The following is a 25,838-nucleotide window of genomic DNA, read 5'->3' on the forward strand; positions in this document are numbered from 1 at the left end:
CAGGACCCAATGATTGACAGCGGAGGCTGCAAATGGCGCGTGCCCCCTACCCGAAACTTCAAAATCATGTATATACGTGATTTAGCGCACCAGTGCCACCCATATAGCAGTATTTCTGCTATATGGCGGTGCGGAAGCGGTAGCGGTCAACACCTGCTGGTGAGTAAGCATTACTAGCATCACGTGGTGATTTTACACAGAGTTTTGTCAGCAAGTTGCACGGTGACAAAAAAGAGCTCTTATAAGAACTAAGACAAATGTGGTCTGGAAACACATTTTGATTCTATTTTTGGACTAAATCTATGGATTTTTGATATTTACCTAACCTATATGTTTTGTTTAGGGTGGCATATACTAGTGTCAAATGCCTATTTGTTTGTATATGGTTTTTGTGTAAAAATGTACTTTGCACTTAAAGGGGCAGCTTCATATAGGCTAATTATTGGAAACATGAATTTGGAGTGTGGAGAGTAAGGCACCTCTGGTATTTTTTTTTTTTTTGGATACAACTTTGCATGTGCATTTGCACTCTGCAAGGGAATTTGCTCTAGAGATTGATAAATGAGGAGAAGCTCTGCTAAATTTCATCATCCAATCATGTGTAATAATGCATATTTTTAATCTTTCTTGCATTTGATTGGGTATTCTGTGTTAAGTGAAACATTACCTAATTTACTAAAGCTCTAGAACAAATGCCCTTGCAGAGTATAACTGCACTTGCAAAGTGCACAACTTATTTGCCTGTAGTTTTTTTGCCTGTGTTTCATTAACCCTTTCACTGCCAGGTCTATACGCCATACAAACCTGACAGCAGGGGGTTATGTACACAATCCAGTGGCCGTAGCCCCCGGGAGTATGTATAAAACTGACAGGCAGACTCCTGCCTGTCAGGTGGAGGCAGTCAGCCAGCTTCGCTGCTGCCGATTGCTTCCACAGCCCCCAGCATGCTCCCACCATGTAACCAGGCTCCTCTTGCCCATCTGCAGGCCCAGGGAGAGGCATGGCGGGTGCCAGAGGGTGGAGGGGAGAGAGGAGAGCAGATGAGCGTCTGCTCCCCTCCTCTTCTTTGTGAGACCTGAAAGGTGGCGTCCATGATGTCACTTCTGGGTCACTGCTGTCACTTTCCCAGCTAGAACAGCCGGGGAAAATGTATTGCAATGCGGTTACATAGTTAGTCCGGCTGAAAAAAGACAAAATTCCATCCAGTTTAACCATAGAAAAAAAAAGTTATAACCCTATACCCACAGATGATCCGGAGGAAGGCAAAAAAAAAAAACCCAGCAAAGCATGATACAATTTGCACCTGCTGGGAAAAAAAATTCCTTCCTGATCCCCCGAGAGGCAATTCTATATTCCCTGGATCAACTTTACTTATAAATGTTAGTATCCAGTTATATTCTGTGTATCTAAGAAAGAATCCAGGCCTTTTTTGAAGCAATCCACTGAGCTGGCCAGAGCCAACTCTTGAGGGAGTCTATTCCACATTTTCACAGCTCTCACTGTGAAGAAACCTTTCCGTGTTTGGAGATTAAATTTCTTTTCCTCCAGATGTAAAGAGTGCCCCTTGTCCTCTGTGATGACCTCAGGGTGAATAGCTCTACACTGAGTTCACTATATGAACCACTGATGTATTTATACATGTTAATCATATGCCCCCTTAATCTCCTCTTCTCAAGAGAAAATAAATTCAGTTCCTCTAATCTTTCCTCATAGCTGAGCTCCTCCATGCCTCTTATCAGTTTGGTTGCCCTTCTCTGTACTTTCTCCAGTTCCCCAATGTTCTTTCTGTGAACGGGTGCCCAAAACTGAACTGCATATTCCAGATGAGGTGTTACTAATGATTTGTACAGGGGTAATATGATATCTCTCTCTCTCTGGAGTCTATACCTCTTGTAATACAAGAGAGGATTTTGCTCGCTTTAGAAACCGCAGCTTGGCATTGCATGCCATTATTAAGCTTGTGATCTACCTGAACCCCCAGATCCTTCTACACCATTGATTCCCCCAGTTGTACTCCCCCTAGTATGTATGATGCATGCATATTCTTATTGCATTGCAATACATTGCAATACATCTAATGGATCACAAAGGAGACATGCAGGGTCTAAAAGACCCTGCATGTCTCAATAAAAAGAACCTATCACCAAAAAAATCACCACATAGGGACTTTGTGTCCCCTATGTCAGTTTTTCTCAACCTCAGGGCGCCCTTGAAAATTATTCTCGAGGCACCCTAGTTAAGGCTTGGTTCACACTACTGCACATTAGGAAATTAGTGAAAATCACGTGTATTCCCAACGCGCAAACAAATGCACTGCTCTTTAGCAGATGCACAAGTGAGCGATGAATTTCTAATGTTACCCCCATTCATTAGCAAATGCAGTGCTTTTTCGGTGCGGTGCAATAAAAAAAAATGGTTTGGGGACTAAGGCCAGTTCACACCAGAATGTGGTATGGGAAAGGAGCACTCCATGTACATTTCCCGCACTGCAGGTGATTGCATTGCCCTTATGATTTGCATGTAGGTGCCAATGCATTGTTAATTGCATCCCAAACACAGATTGCAAATGCAGTGTGTTTGAAGGCACCAGATTGCATTCAAATGAATGGGCTGCAAAATCACACTGCATGTTCCCTTCTCTGCTAACCTCTGCACCCCAATCCCACCCTACCCACCTTTGGACCCCAATCCTCCTGCTAATCTCTGCACCTCAGAACCCTTCTACCCTTCTGCTCACCTCTGCACTGCAACCCCCCTCTCTTCTCACGTTGGTACTCCAAACCCCATCTGCTCTCCTTCATATCCCAAAACTCAATCTCTGCTCACCTCTGTACCCTAAACCCCCCTCTGTTCACTTCCACAACCCCCTCTCTGCTCACCTCTGTATTCCCCCCCCCCCTTGCTCACCTCCAAATCAAAAAACCCTCTCTCTGCTCTCCTCCACACCCCCAACTCCTCTCTGCTCACCTCCACACCCCCAACCCATATCTGCTCATCTCCACACCACAAAAACCCCTCTCTGCTCACTTCCACACTCCCAACCTCTCTTTGCTCACCTCACCACCCCAAAACCCCCCTATGCTCACCTCCACACCCCCAACCCTTCTCTACTCACTCCACACACACCCTCTCTGCTCCTCTCCACACCCCAAGCCCCTCCCTGCTCACCTCCACACCCCAAACCCCTCTCTGCTCACCACCACACCTCAAACCCCTCTTTTCTCACTTCCACATCACCATCTCTGCTCACCTCCATACCACAAAACCCCCTGTTAGCACTCCTATGTACACCACTCTCTCTGCCAAGTGCTACAAGCTAACCTCCACCCTCCCTTTTGATCCCCTCTGTACCCTGCTTTCCACTTACCAGAGCCTCGAATCAGGTAATTCTTTTAATGCAATCCACACAGCTGTGGGCTGTGCTGGCTGGATACTGTCCTGTAGGGAAAGGTGAAGAGCTCAGGATTCAGAAAGCTGCCTCTCCCTGCCACTGCTTTGCACTGCACTGTGCCGACAGAGCGCATGCTGTTATAATATTTGGCAGAGTGTGAGTTCGGTCACATCTGACAGCTTTTTCAAGCATGATGCCAGGGCACCCCTGAGGACCTCAGTCAGCACCCCCCATTGAAAAACGCTGCCCTATGTGATGAAAAAAAATGTTTTAAGCCCCCCCCCCACATATACTTAAGGATGAACATAAACACACATATAGGGGCGCCTACATGTGAAAACATTGAACATTGATTGCAATACACGTTACATATTGCAATGCATGTCAGAGTGAAAGCAATAATTCTAGCACAAGACCTCCTCTGTAATGCTAAACTGATGACCTATAGGGGCTTTTGAAGGGTCATCTAAAGAAAATATAAGGTACTGAATTTTAACACAATTTCATAGGCGCACACAAATTTAAGGTTTGGCATGTGGGGTATCTATTTACTTGGCACAACCTCATCTTGTATATTTTACCAAAACGTTCGGTAATTTATTGCATTTGTTTGCCCTAAAATTCACTTTAGTGTGATTTAAACTGAAATTTTGCATTTACTAGACCTTTTCATTAATATCGTGTGACATTAAAAATTGAAACTACCACTGTTTTATTCTATAAGGTGTCTGCATTCAGAAAACATATAATGTTTGGGTTGTTTCTTTAATCTTCAGGCTTAAAATGATTTTTTAAACACGTGTGCAAAAACGGCTCTGGCAGCGACAAGGTTAAGGCTGTGTGTTAAGGGCAAGGTTTCAAATTTAGCCTTAGGTTAAGTGATATGGGAGTTTAGGTGTTAAAGGCTAATTTTAGGGGCTAGGTTAAGTTTTAACAATTCAGTGAGGGTGAGTAATTGTTGTGTTAGGGGCCAGAGTATATTGTTTTACTTTTTTTGGTGCCAGTCACCATGGTTTTTTTTTACATCCAAAATTAATGCACAAAAGAAAATGTATTTGATATGACCTTCCAAATGAATTAAAATGTTGTGTACATGATATCTTTAGTAGATACCTGCCTTGCTAGCCACTCCATCTGTCATGTACAGTAGATATGTGTTATTATATCAAATCATTACTAAAATGCGATGGACTTGTGTTTTTTTTTAATGTTGAGCTGTATGTAATCTGTGGGCATCTGTCCATCAAAAACAAATATATATTTTGGGGGCCCATGACAATTCAATTTTATACACAGAAGTGTCACTAATGATTTCTGTGGACCAATTCCTAGGATTAATTCTTGGTACATCTTCATGGACACATTAGACCATTTATACTGAGGGAAAAACAGTGTTACAGATAATTATGTTTTTGTTAAAGTCAAGGCTTGCTGTTCAGGACCACAACTGTGAGATTACCCTATCCATCCCTCATTTTTTGCCAAAGCACTGTGATGGTGGATGTATATGGATGTCATTGTATAAGAAGAAATGCAAATCTTACTGAGCTAGATAACCATACCATTAAGAAGTCTATTCTGCTGTCTGTTGTGGCTGCAAAATGTCAGATGACACCTTTAATAAGCAAGCAGGAGACTAAATACACCTGATTAAGTTCATCAAACCCTGATTAAGATGACAGCAACTGCCAAACATCCCAGCCCTATGTTTGTAGGCTGCTAGTTAATAGAACACTAACATAATGTATGTATTAAGAGGCCCCCTACAGTGCACTATGGAATGTGACAATGGCATTCCTAAGTCTGAATTTTTGGACCCACTATCATAGGCTGTCAATGGCTTCAAAGACATTCTGAAGCATTGTAGGGAAGAGACACCAATTGGTATCTTATGCTCCTCTGATAAAATGTTAGTTTGGTGACAAGTTTGCTTTAAAAATCAGATTTCCAACATATAAACTACACATGAAAGTTTTACTCCACTATTGCTTTCTTAATGTGCTACAGGTCAGATGTGTTATAGTTCACATTTTAAATGCTAACAGTTATGGCAGATTGAATGAAACAGGTCCACAAGAATCAATACATGTAAAGACTGCAAGGAATTAGGAGGAAGAATTATTGTCTAGGGGAATTAGATGTCAGTTTGAGTATTATAGGTCTGACAAAGGTTCTCTCGCTTTAATTTACTAGAACACATAATGGGTGACGGAGAAGCTGGGAAACACTACTTAATCTAAATACATTATTTAACAAACAATTTAATGAATGCTGCACACATAGCCAAGACAAACTTTCAAACTGCCTTGAACAATGACTTATTTATATGAAGCATTTTGCAATCATGCCTCATTTGTGTAGGCTCTTGTGCCGTAGAATTCTAACCGCAAATTATTAATGGTGCAGCGTGTGTCTTTATAAGTGTGCTTTAATTGTGTGCTTGTATTTGTGGGTGTCTCACATCACTTGTCAAAATGATCAGACACACAAAGTAGTCTGTGGTTCAGCGATAAAAGGAAAAAAAGTCATAAATGCAAGTTAAAAATAAAATGCAGACAGCACAAAATGTAACACGTCACTCCAGACAAAGGGTATTGTAGATTTGAAATATGCTGCTCATTTGACTCGTATCTTATCAATTTTTATATATTGAACACCAGTGACAAGATCTCTGTGTTAAAGAATACGTTCACCTTTTGTAACATGCTACATGGTATACTCGTATTCAGGCTGTAACATGTTACAATTGCACCGGCCCCTGCAACTCCCTCCAGGTCTCTGCCCGCCTGGCCAAATCATCCAGTCCTGACAGTCTTTGGGGCTGTCGCTTGTAGTTCTCAATGAACTACCATGGCGCTGTGGTAGTTTATTCTCTATTCCTGTCGGTGTGTATCTGCCTGCCTGTATGAGGTACAAGCACACAGATACACTGACAAGTCTGCAGGAGTCCTGCATGGCACCGGCGATTTGCTGATCACAAGTGCAATGTTTTACAGGCTCCAAGTAAAACAAAAAAAAAATTTTAATCGCAAAATGATTTATTATGCTTTTATTATTTATTTTTTAAAGGTGAACTTATCCTTTAAGTTCTTAATCCACCTGGATGGTTATTACAAGAGGGCTTGCTCTGTGTGGAAATATCTTTTTTAAAGAAAAATTCAACAGTATAAGTACAGATTCTATAAAGCAGAAATTAGAAAGGGAAGCACTCCCCATTTGGAGTTTATACCAGGAGCAAGATGTCAGTGTGGGAGCAAAGACTCTTTAACCACTTCAAGTACAGACACTTTTACCAGGCCAGGTCCAGGTCCAGGCCAATCAGCTTTCAGCGCTGTCACACTTTGAATGACAATTGCGTGGTCATGCAACACTGTACCTATAAGAATTTTTTAGCATTTTTTGAGACAGATAAAACTTTATTTTGGTGGTATTTATTCACCACTGGGATTTTTATTTTTTTTGCTATATAAATGAAAATATCCAAAAATTATGAAAAAAAGTGTTTTTCTTTTAAAATTTTGCAAATAAATAATCTTTCTTCATAAATCTTGGCCAAAATGTATTCAGTTATCTTTTTAATAAATAAAAACTGAATTAGTTTATAACCAAAAATTATAATTTTTCTAAATTATTTTACATTTTTATTTAATTTTTTTATATTGTTATTTAGGTTTTTTTTTTACATACCGTCACCTCAGCAGTATAGTGTCACCCTAGTGACACTGTACTACTTGTGGGGGGTGATGAATATTTATTTATTTTTTTATACTGATTGCTTTTACACCAATAGAGACTGTAAAAGCAATCATTTCTCCTTCTCTCTGGCTGCATTCTTGCAGCCATTGAGAAATACTGTGAGAACTGTGATTGGTCACAGCTTGTCACATGGTACAAGGCTGTTGTGAATAGCCTTGTAGCATGTGACCTCTGTGATCATTTACAGATTTCACATGTAGTAAGCAATGATGTCAGAAGTGACATCTTGCTTACTACTCTTCATGTGATCACTGATTGGCCAATCAGTAATCACATGACCGGGACCTCACACAGAGGTCCCGTACAATGATTGGTGTTCCTCTGTGTCCTCCGGACACAGCGGGCACCAGATCGCGGTGCTGCGCGCTCCCATGGAGCGCGCACAAGCAGGGATCAGTGAGGATGTTTATAAACGGCCACCCGCCCCTGAACTGCTCCCGTCCAGCCGTTTATGTACATGGGGCTGACAGGAAGTGGTTAAAAAATAAACTTCAAAAGAACATTTGGCTGTGAGCATCACATCTGAGAGACTCGTCAGAACATTGCCAGCACACCATGCATCTTCAAAATATCGTCCAAAAGTTTATTACAATGATTTCATCAACTTTGGTTTTCAGCCTTCCCCACACTTATTCTTGTATTGATAACCTGGACTCCAGGGGCTCTGACATCATGAGTACCCATGGCACCAGCAACAGGGCCACACAGAGCAACCTGTTACCAGTTACCACATGGGCATTTCCTGCACTGAGTCCCCATTGGTTAATGTGGCATACCAAAGGTCTGTTTGCATGGTTGCCCTGGGACAGGATGGGAGCCCCATGGGAGAATTATTCACACTTTCCTGATCCTTCTACTGTTTTGTGACCGGTGGATGGTGTTTTAAATGTTTACTACACGGCAATTGACACTAACATGTTAAAGCTTGTATGAGAATTTAGTGATTGGTTTACCTTAACCTAAAATTGATGTTTAATGTTGTTTTTTATTTAATAATTTTTTGTGCTGCAATACAGCACTTCTGCTGCACTTGTTAGGTGATAAAGACATCCCTGCTGCCCTTTAAAGTCTGAGCATGCACAGGACTTTGGATCATGGCAGTGCCCCACAGTATATGCATAAAGATGCCATGAAATTTCCAAAACTTTGTAATGTATGTACATGCATGTGCCAAACAATGGCAGTGCTGGTGGAAGGGTGGGCAGAGCCATGATTAAGTGGACTGAAGAGTTTTCACAGCTGCTATTTAAGAACTGCTACAGAGTTGTGACATGAAATGGGGGGATAAAAAATGTTTTCATCAGCCTTGATACAAAGTTACTGTCAGATGGGTTTGCAAGAGGAATAGTGTGTCTTTTAGATAAATGGTGCTGGCTGTTTTATGGTAATGTGAATGTTCTTTTTCTTTACTAGGAAGCATTGTAACAGTCCAAAAAAGTACACAAAAAGAGAGGTCCCCCATTATAGTGCATTCACTGAGAAAGCCCCTCAGAAAAAATCTGTACTACAAGATTTGTACTGCCAAAAAATAGATATTTTGGAGGGGTAGGTTTTACCTTTATAGTGATTTAATGATGAGCCAGCTTTATTATCTTTTTCACTGAGTGCAGACATGGCACATTGTTCTCTTCCTACAGCAAGACAAACTCCCACAAGTACATGAACATAGTAGATGAGAAACAGAATAAAACAAACTGTAGCAGACTTGAAATATGAAATGAGCTGAAGTCTAAAACAGAAAGGAAATCATTTTCAAACCAAAGAAAAGTATGCCCACATTACTTCTAGTGTCCTGAAACCTGTACAAATTGTGTTAAATGCATCTATCGTCCAAAGTACTTCTAGAATGTTATTGTACTCAATAACTGATTTATCAGCAGTCAGGCACAAATGGACAGAAACAGAATGACTGATTTACCACAGAGTTAATACGCCAACACTACAAAGGCAGGAAAATGCACTTCAACTATTTCCCATGCCATAAAAAGAATGAAGATATTTTAGAGCTAAAGTACGTATTACAATGTCTGATGTCTGAGTGGAAGTGTGGAGACAGACCGGACAATTTTCAGGCAAATAAAGACAAGAGATGTTCCAGTACATTCAACATGTTTTTGCAGATATAAGGGACTGGCCCAGCAGATGCTGTTTTCCATTTACTAGCCAGATTGAGTCAGTGTTAGGCTGTCAAACAGAAAAAATAATTGACACATCTGAGAGAAAAATTGACCTTTGCTGATTTTTTCGGAAGCTAAAGATTAAGCCTACTGAATGCTAATAATTCAGTGCTGGATGGATGTTGGCAAACTACAGTACAGGCTGGCATCTCTGATACTCACAGAGCTTCCTTCACAATATTCATCTGCTGGAGCTGTCCACCTAGAGCAGCTGACAGCTTAGAAGCTATAACCCTTCCCCTCTGTTTTAAAATATAGACCTGTTGGGGTTGATTTAGGAAAGGGAAATAGACTGTTTGCTTTGCCAGGACGTTTTCACTTTGCAATCATAATTTTCCTTAGCTTAGAACAACCAAATCACAAAAAAAGGAAAATAAAACAGTATTTTTGGTAGCACATGATGATAGAAGTCAGCAAAGCTTAATCTCATTCACTCAATTAAGGCAGGTCTATTTTTGCAGGTTGCCTGGAAGTTCCACATATCACAGTGGCTTCTGAGGATCCCTGGGTTCAGTTACACCTTTGGATCATACTTGTACAGTATATGAGTAGACTTTTCATTTTTTCTTCGTGTTTGCATTGATTTCCTACAGCTACCTTGGTTTTCTCCTGAAATTCAAAAATATTCTAGTGAGTTAGGAGACTTCTGCCTAAATAAACCCCAGTGACTATATTTGACTGTTTTAGGGATATAATTGGAATTGGAACTGATGCTTATAGCTCAGTTTATTGCTTTAAGAGTTTTAGTATATTTTAGTGCAGCTTAAATGAGAAAGGATTTTCACAATGGTAGCGAAGATCTCAATAGTGATATAGAATGGTGTAAAAAAAAAGAAAAAAGTGCAGAGTAGTACAGTAGTTCCCAAACTTCAAATTAGCAGCAGAATGGCGCATGTGTGAAGTTCATCACAGTTCAAGCCGGTGCCAAAATACTTTATTTCTCTGCAAATGATAAGGAAGGCGGTAAGTTGCTTAGCAACCCTACATTCTTGCCCTTGATAGTTGTCCCTTTCCACTTGTGTTTACAGAAACTAAACATATATGTTCACAAAAATGAATGTCTTCTGTAAATTTCTCTTACTTAAATGCAGTATATCTATCTCACTTCCCACAGGTATGTAAGAAGTAGAAGGTCCACACAACACTGAATTATCAATCTTGGTAGGATATTTGTTTTTTAAATTTAGAAATGAGACACAGCTTGCACATATCTAGTCATATCCAAAACCATATTATTATCCTTTGGAGGACAAATAATAAAAACAATTTGCTCATTAATGCAAATTGTACCATATAGTTTAGTAACATACTCATTTCCCTGTATACTTCATTGACAAATATATATAGGAAATTCAAATATGTATAAATTGATTGAACTGGTACTTAGCAGGCATTTTGTGATATCAATAAGTACATTTGCTATGAAACTGATTCCTTTTGGTCTTTGAAAGGTCCGAACTGTATACAGGGCATTGACTTCTCTACAATTTGAGATTAGGTCCCAATCCCTACTGGCACAAAAATCACCATCTGTCAATAAGATGTCAGATGTCAGACTCTAGTGGTTACTTTTGTTGTGGCATTTGACAGCTAAATGACTGGGGACAGGACCTAACCTTAAAGTGGTTATAAAGGTTTGTTTGTTCGTTTTTTTTCTTTAAAAGAACAAACAAGTCATACTTACCTGCTCTGAACAATGGTTTTGAACAGAGCAGCATTGATCCCCCTTTTCACGGGACCCTGCTTTTAGCCTTTCCCCCTGCTCAGTGCCCCCAAAGCAAGTGTTTGCTCTGGGGCAACTTGTGTGTACTCGCTCCAGAGCTACCTCTATGTATCCATGGGACACACAGAGCATGGTTTAGTCCCGCCTCCTGCTCCCTCCTCTCTGGCTGTGATTAATGGCAGAGGGAGCCAATAGCTCCTGCTGCTGTGTCTTAGCCAAAGAGGAGAAAGACATCTGGCAGAGTCTTTTGCTTTCGTGCATATTGTTGGGTCGGGATTGGGCTCAGGTAAGTATTGGGGGGGGGGGGGAGTTGCACACTAAAGGTTTTTTACTTTCATGCATAAAATGCATGAAGGTAAAAAAAACCTTCAGCCTTTACAACCAATTTAAATTTAAAGGGATTGAAATTGCACTGCATACAACCTGGGCTTAGACCCTCTAACCTCTGTAGGTACAAAGAAACTGAACAGAAGACAAACATAGACACTTAGGGGGTTAATTTACTTAAACTGGAGCGTGCAAAATTTGGTGCAGCTCTGCATGCAATCAGTTTCCAAGTTTTTTTTTTGTCAAAGCTTAATTGAACAAACTGAAGTTAGAAGCTAATTGGCTACCATGCACAGCTTCACCAGACTGGGCTCTCTCCAATTTTAGTAAATCAACGTCCACACTCTAGAAATGATGTTAGTATACTTATTTAGATATTATACTTACTGTATATAGTGAGCTGCCCCTATACTATACTATATATATATATATATATATATATATACACACACACTTTAGGTTACATGGTATCAGAGGCATCCACCTTATTTTTTGTGAATGCAGTCCTATTTTATTAGTTCAAAGTAATAAAGATACTTGTTTAAATATATCTATAGCCTAGTTTATATAGAATTTTGGATAGAATATGAGCAAGAAATTCTGATAAATCTGTCAGGTTTTTTTTTCCCTATCTGTTATCCTTTAGACATAACAGGAAGTGAAGGAAGTGAGAGAAAATCTCTCCAAAGTGTAGGAAATCATCTTAGAAAGTTGACACTGCAAGAAGTGTTTTCCACTGGAGCTTAAAATTTTGTATCTTTCCTTATGTTCAGTTCTGGTGACAATGGTAACCTGTTGACTTTAGATACTTTTTAGGGCTACTAAACAAAATATAGGAGATATTCAAAGGTTTTAGGTAAGGGAGTAAAAATACAGCATTTGGGCATAACTTACATTTTTTTGCCACTACTCAATGAGAGATAGCAGAAATCAATATCCAAATAAAATTAAAATAGCAATTGTGGGTGGAACTGAAATTTCGAGTAAGAAGTGTAAGTAGTTAAACGTGTATATATGCTGGTTTAACAAATTCTGATTTTAAAATCCATTATAAATTAGAACTGATCTAATAAATTTTCTACTCAAAAAAGTTTTCAAAATAATTTTCTACACAACCTGTTGTGTGTATTTTGCTGATAAAATTGACTCCTTGTCTACCTCACTCACATGCTAAATATGTCCTAACATTAATGAATTATGACAAACAATATTAAAATAATACAAATAAATTAAGTCAACTGAATGCACAAAAACAACTATGCAAATAACTATATGAAATGTTAATGCAACAATTTTCTTAGCCTTTGAACCACTTAGCTAGTTAGCATTCCAAAATGCACTATAATGTTTTATTCATATTTATACACATAAAAGGAAGCATCTTTAATAGAGCTTGCATTGCTAAACAGGTGTTAATGGTCATTCCTCACCCTTTTGCATATGCAGAATTTCATAATTAAAATCCAGAAGGTTGTGGTATTCTAGGGCTGTTAGTCCATTCAGATTTCAGGTCTGTTGCCAGAAACACGAGACTCACAGCAACATTTTCATTAGCATTATGCGAGCTGACAAGTGTCAAATAATTTTGTTGTTCAAAAGAATATTCCTAGCACTAATTTAAAATCTATTGACAGGCATGAAGGTATTACTGATAACATATGAAGAGTCAATCTCTTTACAACAGGGATGGACATTATTGGTCTGTATTGCAAGAATCCATCAGGGCAGGTGAAACTCATCTTGGTTCAGAAACCTGACAACTTGATGATGCAAGAGGTAAAAAGCTGACATGTTATTTTCAGTGGACTGACTGTGTTGATGGGGGAATCAGAAATGTTCCTTCCTGCAGCCTGTAGTTGAAGAAAATTGCATCATCTATGGGAAGCTTAAGCCCCGGTGGGGCAAGATGCATCAGGGTGGGTGGTTTGGTGGAGACATGTAGGCTGAGGCAGCTCCTTATTGTTTATTTACCTGGGCTGGTTGGGAGTGGCGGCAATCCTTTCCTTTTTACATTTACTAGCCCTGTGGATTTGTATCAAGATAAGCCTTTCCCCCCATACTCTGGAACACAGGGATATGCTTTCACCTCTACTTTGAGTAATGCCATAGGCCAGGGCTTGAAAAAGCCGATTGCCCGCTCGCCAAATGCGAGGAGAAATTCCTCTGTGGGGAGCGGCTGCGAGCGGTGAGCACAGATGAAGCATGGAGCGACTGCACCTGCGCTCCAAGCCTCATTGTGAAGCTGAATTCCAGTTTCCAACTTCTGGTTTCCGGCTTCTGCGGCACCGCCATCGAGGGGACAGGTGCAGGAGAGGTCCATGTCATATCACTATAATGGAGTACAGGGGAGCTGGGATATACATACTGTATACATGTCATATCACTATAATGGAGTACAGGGGAGCTGGGATATACATACTGTATACATGTCATATCACTATAATGGAGTACAGGGGAGCTGGGATATACATTACTGTATACATGTCATATCACTATAATGGAGTACAGGGGAGCTGGGATATACATTACTGTGTACATGTCATATCACTATAATGGAGTACAGGGGAGGGGGGATATACATTACTGTGTACATGTCATATCACTATAATGGAGTACAGGGTAGGGGGGATATACATTACTGTGTACATGTAATATCACTATAATGGAGTACAGGGGAGCTGGGATATACATACTGTGTACATGTCATATCACTATAATGGAGTACAGGGGAGCTGGGATATACATCACTGTATACATGTCATATCACTATAATGGAGTACAGGGGAGCTGGGATATACATTACTGTATACATGTCATCACTATATTGGAGTACAGGGGAGCTGGGATATACATCACTGTATACATGTCATATCACTATAATGGAGTACAGGGGAGCTGGGATATACATACTGTGTACATGTCATATCACTATAATGGAGTACAGGGGAGCTGGGATATACATCACTGTATACATGTCATATCACTATAATGGAGTACAGGGGAGCTGGGATATACATACCGTATACATGTCATCACTATATTGGAGTACAGGGGAGCTGGGATATACATCACTGTATACATGTCATCGCTATATTGGAGCACAGGGGAGCTGGGATATACATCACTGTGTACATGTCATATCACTATAATGGAGTACAGGGGAGCTGGGATATACATTACTGTATACGGGTCATATCACTATAATGGAGTACGGGGGAGCTGGGATATACATTACTGTATACGGGTCATATCACTATAATGGAGTACAGGGGAGCTGGGATATACATCACTGTATACATGTCATATCACTATAATGGAGTACAGGGGAGCTGGGATATACATTACTGTGTACATGTCATATCACTATAATGGAGTACAGGGAAGGGGGATATACATTACTATGTACATGTCATATCACTATAATGGAGTACAGGGGAGCAGGGATATACATACTGTGTACATGTCATATCACTATAATGGAGTACAGGGGAGCAGGGATATACATTACTGTATACATGTCATCACTATATTGGAGTACAGGGGAGCTGAGATATACATCACTGTATACATGTCATATCACTATAATGGAGTACAGGGGAGCTGGGATATACATTACTGTATACATGTCATCACTATATTGGAGTACAGGGGAGCTGGGATATACATCACTGTATACATGTCATATCACTATAATGGAGTACAGGGGAGCTGGGATATACATTACTGTGTACATGTCATATCACTATAATGGAGTACAGGGGAGGGGGGATATACATTACTGTGTACATGTAATATCACTATAATGGAGTACAGGGGAGCTGGGATATACATACTGTATACATGTCATATCACTATAATGGAGTACAGGGGAGGGGGGATATACATCACTGTATACATGTCATATCACTATAATGGAGTACAGGGGAGGGGGATATACATTACTGTATACATGTCATATCACTATAATGGAGTACAGGGGAGCTGGGATATACATACTGTATACATGTCATATCACTATAATGGATTACAGGGGAGCTGGGATATACATTACTGTGTACATGTAATATCACTATAATGGAGTACAGGGGAGCTGGGATATACATACTGTATACATGTCATATCACTATAATTGAGTACAGGGGAGCTGGGATATACATTACTGTATACATGTCATATCACTATAATGGAGTACAGGGGAGCCGGGATATACATACTGTATACATGTCATATCACTATAATGGAGTACAGGGGAGCTGGGATATACATTACTGTATACATGTCATATCACTATAATGGAGTACAGGGGAGCCGGGATATACATACTGTGTACATGTCATATCACTATAATGGAGTACAGGGGAGGGGGGATATACATTACTGTATACATGTCATATCACTATAATGGAGTACAGGGGAGCTGGGATATACATTACTGTGTACATGTCATATCACTATAATGGAGTACCGGGGAGGGGGGATATACATTACTGTATACATGTCATCACTATAATGGGGTACAGGGGAGCTGGGATATACATTACTGTATACATGTCATATCACTATAATGGAGTACAGGGGAGCTGGGATATACATTACTGTATACATGTCATATCACTATAATGGAGTACAGGGGAGCTGGGATATACATTACTGTGTACATGTCATATCACTATAATGGAGTACAGGGGAGCTGGGATATACTGTACATTACTGTATACATGTCATATCACTATAATGGAGTACAGGGAAGGGGGATATACATTACTGTATACATGTCATATCACTATAATGGAGTACAGGGGAGCTGGGATATACATTACTGTGTACAGTTTTATATTTTGGACTTATTCTAAAGAAAAATGTAATTTCATAAGCTTAATATGCCATAGGCAATATAACAGGTTGTGGTGGAGAATGTACTTCAGACTCAGTTCCTGGCTGTCTTAGTAGGACTGGGAATGTGGAGAGATTTTACCTTCAGGTTCAAAAACAGCAAGATCTGGGAATAGATTATGCCCTACATCACCCAACTGAGGATATAGGTTTATTTTAACCACTTGCCTAGTGCGCACTTGTACCCCCTTCCTTCCCAGGCCAATTTTCAGCTTTTAGTGCTGTCACACTTTGAATGACAATTGCTCAGTCATGAAACACTGTACCCATATAAAAATTTGTATCATTTTTTTCACACAAATAACACTTTATTTTGGTAGTATTTAATCACCACTGGGTGTTTTATTTTTTGTGCTATAAACAAAAAAATAGCAAAACATTTGAAAAAAAAAAGTTTCTTTGTTTCTATTATAAAATTTTGCAAATAGGTTATTTTTCTCCTTCTCTGATGTGCATTGATGAGGCTGCACTGATAGACAGCACTGACTGGCACTGATAGGCGGCACTAATGGGCATTGATAGGCGGCACTGATGAGGTGGCACGGATAGGAAGCACTGATAGGCGCCACTGATGAGCTGGCACTGATGCTGCTGCATTGATATGCAGCAATGATGGGCACTGAAAGGTGGCACTAATAGGCGGTACTGATGGGCAGCACTGACTGGTGACACTGCTGGGCAGCACTGATGGGTGGCACTGCTGGGCAGCACTGATGGGTGGCACTGCTGGGCACAGGTGGGTGGCACTGCTTGGCACTTGTGGATGGCACTGCTGTGCGCTGATCATCAGGGCGATTGGCCTTTTACCACATCATGTGGTCAGCTGTGTCCATAGTACACAGCGATCACGGAGATTGCCAGGGGTGCGTGGGTGGGCGCATTCTGAGAGGACGTCATATGATGCCCTCCCAGAACTGGACAACGCTACTGTAGCCGTCATTTGGCTATAGCACAGTTACCAAGTGGTTAAAGAACAATGTAAACTACTCACATTTTGTGTGCATTTTATATAAGCAAAATTGATAAAAAAAACACTTTTAACCACTTGACCTCCAGAGGATTTACCCCCCTTAATGACCAGGCCTCTTTTTGCTACTAGGCGCTGCACTAATTCAACTGATAATTGCGCGGTCATGCAATGCTGCACCCAAACAAAATTTACGTCCTTTTTTTCACACAAATAGAGCTTTCTTTCGGTGGTATTTGATCACCTGTGCGCTTTTTATTTTTCACGCTATAAACAAAAAAAGGCCAAAAATTTTGAACAAAAACAATATTTTTTACTTTCAGCTAAAAAAAATATATAGTAAACTCAAAGCTGGTTATTTTTGAGTAAAAAAAACAATATTTTGGACTTTTTGCTATAAAACATGTCCAGTAAAAAAAAATTTAAAAATTAAATTTAGTCATAAATTTCTGCCAAAATGCATTCTGCGACATGTCTTTGCTAAAAAAAAAAAAACAATAAGTGTAAATTAATTGGTTTACGTGAAAGTTATAGCATTTACAAATGGCGGGAAAGATACTGGGAGTTTTAGTTTTTTTTTACACGAATAATGGCGGCGATCAGCGACTTATGGCGGCGATCAGGGACTTATAGCGGTGATTAGTGACTAATGGCGGGACTGCGGCGGACATTCTGACATTGGGGGGTACTGACTTGGGGTCACTGACATCCCCAGTGACACCAATACAGTGATCAGTGCAAAAAAAAAAACACTGACACTGTACTAATGGCACTGGGGAGGAAGGGGTTAAGTTTATTATTCAGGGAAAGGGTTAACTGTGTGAGGGGAGTGTTTTACTAGGGGGGTGTACTGCAGGAAAACTCTTCTGTCCAGATCAGTGTGTCCTGGAGCTGTCAGGGAACTGACAGAAAGCACAGCTACTGCAGCTGTGCTCTCTGTCAGCGATTGCCGCTAATCGCTGGGACATAGCCGGTAACGACCAGCTGTGACCCGATGACTGACATCCGCGGCTGTGATCGACGGGACAGGTAGGGCGGCGGCGCCCCCTACCTGTTTTCAAAACACACGTTTTAAAACGTGCTTTTGCCCAGCCGTGCCGCCCTGCAGCCGTATTTATACAGTGGCTGGGCGGCATGTGGTTAATACAAGAGTACATAATTAAATACATTTGTGAAACACAATGAAAGGGACACAATGAACCATATTTAAAGTGATTGTAAACTTTTTTTTAATAACAAACATGTTATACTTATCTGCTCTGTGCCATGGTTTTGCCCAGAGCAGACCTGATCTTCCTCTTCTCGAGTCCCCTACTTGCTGCTTGCTAGGGAGGCAAATGTGCAGGCTTGATCCAAACATTTCTGTTTGTTTATTGACAGAGTGTGGCTTGGCCCCCCCCCCTGCTCTCTGCTCAATGGCTGTGATTGATAGCAGCAGGAACCAATGGCTCCCACTCAGTGGTGTATTTTGGCTTTGTGCTGCCCTAGGCAAAACTAAAATCGGGCACCCCCCCGCATCTACATTTGCCCCACCCCCTTTCCTGCAAACTCCACCCCTTCCTCTTTAGGCTCCACCTCTTCATATTATAGCTCCACCCACTGATACCAATGACGGGGCACGATTCCTCACACTGACACCAATGACGGGACACTATTCCTCCCACTGATACCAATGATGGGGCACTATTCCTCCCACTGATACCAATGATGGGGCACTATTCCTCCCACTGATACCAATGATGGGGCACTATTCCTCCCACTGATACCAATGATGGGGCACTATTCCTCCCACTGATACCAATGATGGGGCACTATTCCTCCCACTGACACCAATGATGGGACACTATTCCTCCCACTGATACCAATGATGGGTCACTATTCCTCTCCCTGATACCAATGATGGGGCACTATTCCTCCCACTGATACCAATGATGGGGCACTATTCCTCCCACTGATACCAATGATGGGGCACTATTCCTCCCACTGATACCAATGATGGGGCACTATTCCTCCCACTGATACCAATGATGGGGCACTATTCCTCCCACTGACACCAATGATGGGACACTATTCCTCCCACTGATACCAATGATGGGTCACTATTCCTCTCCCTGATACCAATGATGGGGCACTATTCCTCCCACTGACACCAATGATGGGGCACTATTCCTCCTACTGATACCAATGATGGGGCACTATTCCTCTCACTGATACCAATGATGAGGCACTATTCCTCTCACTGATACCAATGATGGGGCACTATTCCTCCCACTGATACCAATGATGGGGCTCTATTCCTCCCACTGACACCAATGATGGGGCACTATTCCTCACACTGACTCCATTGATGGGACACTACTCCTCACTGACACCAATGATAAGGCACTATTCCTCCCACTGACACCAATGACGGTGCACTATTCCTCACACTGACACCAATGATGGGGCACTATTCCTCACACTGACACCAATGACGGTGCACTATTCCTCCCACTGATACCAATGATGGGGCACTATTCCTCCCACTGACACCAATGATGGGACACTATGCCTCTCACTGACACCAATGATGGGGCACTATTCTTCCCACTGACACCAATGATGGGGCACTATTCCTCCCACTGACATTAATGATGGGGTACTATTCCTCCCCCCACTGACACTAATGATGGGGCACTATGCCTCCCCCCACTGACACTAATGATGGGACACTATTCCTCCCACTGACACCAATGACACTTAACTTGCTGACTCCTGCTACAGCCTAGGTTCTGCTGCAGCCAGCATACCTGGTTGCAGGAGCACCATCAGCACGGCACACTTACCGGGCAGTCAGCTGTCCTCCTTCATTCATTCCGGCCGCTCCCTTACTCGATGTTCGCAGGGCTGCTCGGCTCCGCCTACTCGCAGGTAATTGGCCGCCTGTGTGCCTTTCCTGAGCTACAGTTCTGGCGCCCAATCAACGGTGAGGAGGCAGAGCCGAGCAGCAGCGCGAACATCGAGTGAGGGAGCGGCCAGAGTGAATGATGAAGCAACGCTTCCTGGACTGGATCGTCGTGGGACTGGGACACGGAGCCAGGTAAGACACAGCAGCCCCCTGCCCACCCCTGTACTTAGTGTCCCTTCCGTTGGAAGGGGGGGCGGCACCATGCCGCCCCTCTAAAAAGTGCCGCCCTAGGCAAACGCCTTGTTTGCCTCGCGGCAAATACGCCCCTGCTCCCACTATTGCCTCTCTGTCCAGAGTTGAGAGAGTCGAGAGAGCGCTGTGCTCTAGGGCACAGCTCTGGATCGACATTGGGCTCAGGTAAGTATGGGGGAGCTGGGGGTATCCTGTGGCACAGACGGTTTTTTACCTTAATGTAGAGAATACATTAAGGAAAACCTTCTGCTTTTAGAACCACTGTAAAAACACAATGGGCTTCCCCAAATACAAGTTTGCCACTTACTAATTGGCCTTTCTTTGTAAAGTTAGACAGGCCATTTGACATAAAGCAAACTAAAACAGAACAATCTGTTTAAACCTGTCCGTGTCAATGACACTTTTGTGGCACTATGGGGATTAAGTAAGGCTTCTTGGGCACAAGACTGTGAGAGTCTCAATCCAACTGCTAACCATACTTCTATTAAATTCAATCAGGAAAGTGGACTTTTATTTTAAAAGAATGCAAGATGAAAAAAAAGTTGAACAAAAAAAGCTTACAAGACTCAGAAAAATAAATCAAAGTTCTCAGAGTTTTAATACCCTGCCCCAATGTCCTACATATCATATAAGTATATGCTTTTTGTCTCTCTTTAATAAGACCTGTAAATGTATTAGGACTTAAAAGGGTCAACTCACTCCCCACTGCTCTGCTAGCCTATTAATCGGCAAAGGAACCGAGGTAGAAATTATTTGCTAATGCATTGGTAGAAGTTTTATACAAACCAGCCAATACAAAATTACAAAATTACTCATAGCAAATGTATTGTTAAGAGCCTGTATCCTCATTCTTAATTAACAGGGCAATTTTGCACCTCATTTTTCTGTGCATTAGCAGAACACTGTAGTGAGACTTAAAATGCCCTTGTTAGACTTGATATTGTTCTTCCCCATAGAAATGATCTAGGCATACAAGTGAAATGTGTTTGCTGTAATAAGTATGCTTCTGTTAGAGATTGTTGACTAACAGTTTCCTGCACCCTGGGTCAGTTTAAGCAGAAAAATTCAGAGATTGTATGCTTTTAGATACTTTATATTTTTCCATTAAATATGCAAGCTAAACTATATTAACCCCTCTGCTATGAAGGAGGGCTGTGCTTAAGTGCACAGAAAGCACCTCCGGTGGTAATGGTTTTGAGATCTATTTTCTATCTTGCCATTTTGATTTATTTCAGTTATAAATTTAATTATTTGGGTGACTGGAATATAGAAGAGTATCCCGAAGGGTAGACATTTTTGTTCATATTTTTTTTTTTTTTCAGTAGGAAATTCCTAGCATAAAATAGAGCATACATGCTACCGAAATTATATAAATCAATATGTTTTGCCTGAAACTAGATTGCTTCTCTTTTGTGTGAACTGTTTTTAGGTGGTTTGGTAAAGGGATAAACATGTGGTTTCAATAAAAAAAAAAAAAAAACATACACAGTCTTGAACCCGTTTTCTGTTCTGAACCTTTGTGTTTCATTAGTGATCTATAATTGCCTATAAAAATGCTGAAATTAAAAGGGGCCACTAAAAAACTGGTGTATCTGTTAAAGAAAACATACGGGTGAATTTCATATGCAAACTTTCACAACTATTTCTAATGCATAGTAATCAAAATAGGTCGACATATGTTGAGAAAAACTTTGTGCAGACCCACAGACACTACTCAACCTTCTGAAATAATTGAGACTGTATTAAAAGGAAAGTATAATGTTTGCAATGCTTCTGTGCTTTTTGGCTATATCCTATAAGCAAATTAGGTTGATGCATATCAATGTGTGTTAATCTTTTAAAACCTTTAAAACCTTATTTCTATTTATAGTTTTTAATTATATCTGCGCTTAGTGCAATCAGATCTGCTCATTATTAAAGTACCAGGTCTTGCTCCTTAATTTTTCAGTGCTACAAAATGGTTGTGTTTCATTACTCACAATACAAATCGGTTGGGTTAATCTACTGTTCCCTAAGCAAAGTGAATCTTCATGTTGAATACCAGACCATGTGCAAAAAAAAAAAAAAATCACCTTACATATTTTTAAATATTTGCAATGCAGTGATAATATATCCACTAAACTTAGTGCATATTTAGAATGAAATATAAAAAAATGTCTAATCCTTTAGTAAATCACCCTTCTTAGCTTCCAAATGCATTGAATACTGTGCACTTTTGCTCAACAGTTGAATCAGTTAAGCAGCCATTGTGGTAGGTAATTGAACCTGTCTCTAGTGGCTAACATAAAACATTTGGCATCTAACAACAAACACAGGAAAAAGCAAACATGTAAAAATGTAAAAGTTGCATAAAAATGTCTTTGAGATAAACACTACGAACAGTAAAGCTCATCATACATGGTTAGTTTTTTTTTTTTTTCATTCAACCAGAAGACTGGATAAGGAAAAACAAAATTAATGGATTACTCCATCCACACCAATGAGGCAGACTGAGGAATCCCCTCCGCCAGGATATTATATTCTGACAGTGTCATTCACCCCAGCCAGAATATGTTGCAGCTGATTGGCTGCAGCCCCTGATTGCTGGAAAATTTTCCAACATGTGCCTTTAACCACTTGCCCTCCTGAGGATTTACCCCCCTTCCTGACCAGGCCATTTTTTGCATTATGGCGCTGCAAAATTTAACTGACAATTGCGCGGTCATGCAACGCTGCACTCAAATTAAGTTTTTGCCCTTTTTTCCCCTTGAATAGAGCTTTCTTTTGGTGATATTTGATCGCAAGTGCGTCTTATTTTTTGTGCTATAAACAAAAAACAATTTTGCTATTAAACATGTCCAGTTAAATCATTTAAAAAGTCAAATTTCCTCATAAATTTACACCAAAATGTATTCTGTTACATGTCTTTGCAAAAAAATAAAAATCCCAATACATGTAAATTAATTGGTTTACGTGAAAGTTATAGCGTTTACAAATGGCGGTATATATACTGGGCTTTTGTTTACTAATAATGGCGGTGATCAGCGACTTACAGCGGGACTGCGGCAGGCATTCTGACACTGGGGGGGAACTGACTTGGTGTCACTGACATCCCCAGTGACAGCAATACAGTGATCAGTGCTAATAAAAAGCACTGACACTGTACTAATAGCACTAGGAAGAAAGGGCTTAACATGTGGGGAGATCAAAGGGTTAACAGTGTGCTGTTTTACTAGGGGCTGTGTGTTAGTGCTTCACTGTAAGCACACTGCTTTGCATGGCTGTGCTGTTCACAGCCATGCAAAGGAGTGTGCAGGAGCTGACAGGGGAGATAACTGTTTTGTTTACTAACAGTTCTCCCCTCTGTCGGAGGTGCTCGGCAATCACTGGGTGCCGACGAGTATATATATGTGATTTTGCACACCGGTGCCGCCCTGTAGCAGTACTTCTGCTATAGGGCGGACGGGAAGCGGTTAACAGAAGTTAATTATACAATCAACTTCTGATCCCTGCCAAACCAGTGGAATTTCGATCAATGTATGGTCAGCTTATCTCAAAACATGTGCCCACTAAAAATTTACAGTTATAAGTTTGCTTGTTTTTTTCATGAAGAAGCGGTGTTGCATCCATAAAAGTGATTGAGAACCAAGGTAATTATCTCAAGGATGGGGCACACCACCAGCAACTAGTTTGAAAGCACTTAAACAAAAATAAAGTATCAATCTATTCCTTTCTTACGCTGTAATTCCCAGATCACATCAGTTGTTTCTTTCTATCACCTCAGAACATCCTGGGTCATGGGCAGGCCTAATCTCTCCTCCTAGGCCAGGGGTCTCCAAACTATGGCCCTTCAGGTTTTGAGGAACTGCAAGTCTCATGAGGCCTTGCAAAACTCTGACAGCCACAGGCAAGACTCCCAGAGGCAGAGACATGATGAGACTTGTAGTACTTCACCAGCTGGAGGGCCATAGTTTGGAGACCCCTGTCCTAGGCCATGCAGAGCTAAATGGAGATGTCAGTCAAGCATCTGAACCAAACCTCAGTGTAATGCCTGCAGAGAGGACTGACAACACAGTCTTCATGGCCAGGGGGGAGGGCTGAAAAAGCATATGACTCCCTGCAGTTTAGCACCCCACTCCCAACTATGTTGTCTTAGACAGTAGGAGAATTATCAGGATTATGTGGTAGGTTTCCTTTTTTTTTTAGGGGGGGGGGGGTTATGGACACCCCAAGGTCTATTTGTAAAACATGGTCATAGGATGTAAATGAAATATAGGCCTATATAATACAATTATTTTTCCCTACCAAGGCAGATCTGACTAAACCAACAATTAGAAAAATGTTACAAAAATACAAGCAAAATGAAACAATTTTTCTGCAGATCATGTCTAGTTGTATTTGCTAGTAGGATTTGCTCACATAAGGGGTTGCAGGTTTCTGAAATAATAACAGGTTACTTTGCGATTTCGTTTTCAATACAAAGACACAGTTCTTCTGCCCTGTTCCTAATTAATAATGGTAATTTGTCTGATTAGAACTCAGGTTTAGAGACTGAAGCCTGCACATTAGAAATAATACCAAACACTACACACAAATGAAGCTGTCTCTCATTACCCCCTCACTAGACAAGTATACCCCGAGGAGAGTTGCATTCTCTCAGAACATATGCCCTGGAGAATGTACAGATCTGCCAGTGCTCTCCGAGCTCTGAAATTCATTTCTCTGCCTTAGCTTTTATAGAAAAGTGTTAGTGGAAAGGTACTTGCACATTACAGTCTGGCTTGACGATCATCTGTAATGCCACGAAGGGTCTCGTTTACTAAACCGTTAAATGAGATAAATAGAAGCAAACCTGTGTTCACTTCAAACGTCCAAACATGAGGAGGTGAAACTTTTTTTTAAAAAATATCCCTCAGCATAAATGGATTTTTTATTTGAAATGAACAAGGGCTCACCTAGTTCTGATTTACTGCGGCACTTTAACAAATGAACCTGTGAAAACTAGAGAAATTATAGCTGAGTCTCAATCTGTGTGATCTAAAGCTGGACATACACTTAGTTTTTATTTTCAATTGCAATTTTCTCCCACACTCCAAAGACATGCTGGTAGATACCTGACCAGGGGTGGACTGACCATTTGGAAACTCGGGCACTGCCCGAGGGCCCAGGGTCAGTAGGTGGCCCCATGAGATGCCCCTGGTACCTTTTTCATAGGCTTTTTTGAGTTTGGGCAAGGACACAGGGGCCCCATGATCCCCTATTGCCTGGGGGCCCCATGAGTTGTCAGTCCACCCCTGTACCTGACAGTACTAGGGTGAATTCAAACCACAGCACTACCTACCTGTTTGCATGTTCTCCCTGTGCTTGCATTGGTTTCCTCCGGGTAATCCGGTTTCCTCCCACACTCCAAAGATATGCTGGTAGATACCTGACAGTACTAGTGTGAACTCAAACCACAACACTACCTACCTGGAGTTTGCATGTTC

The 25,838-nt window shown here is 41.0% G+C and overlaps 1 protein-coding gene across 13 annotated transcripts in view; it reads right to left on the minus strand.

The window, feature by feature from the left end:
* Positions 1 to 25,838, minus strand: part of TENM3 (teneurin transmembrane protein 3) — a 1,391,898-nt gene that overhangs the window by 1,300,300 nt on the left and 65,760 nt on the right. The window lies entirely within an intron of this gene.

Source organism: Staurois parvus, unplaced genomic scaffold (assembly GCF_062004578.1).
Source record: "Staurois parvus isolate SC_StPar_1 unplaced genomic scaffold, SC_StPar_1.0 ptg000080l, whole genome shotgun sequence".
NCBI lineage: Eukaryota > Metazoa > Chordata > Amphibia > Anura > Ranidae > Staurois > Staurois parvus.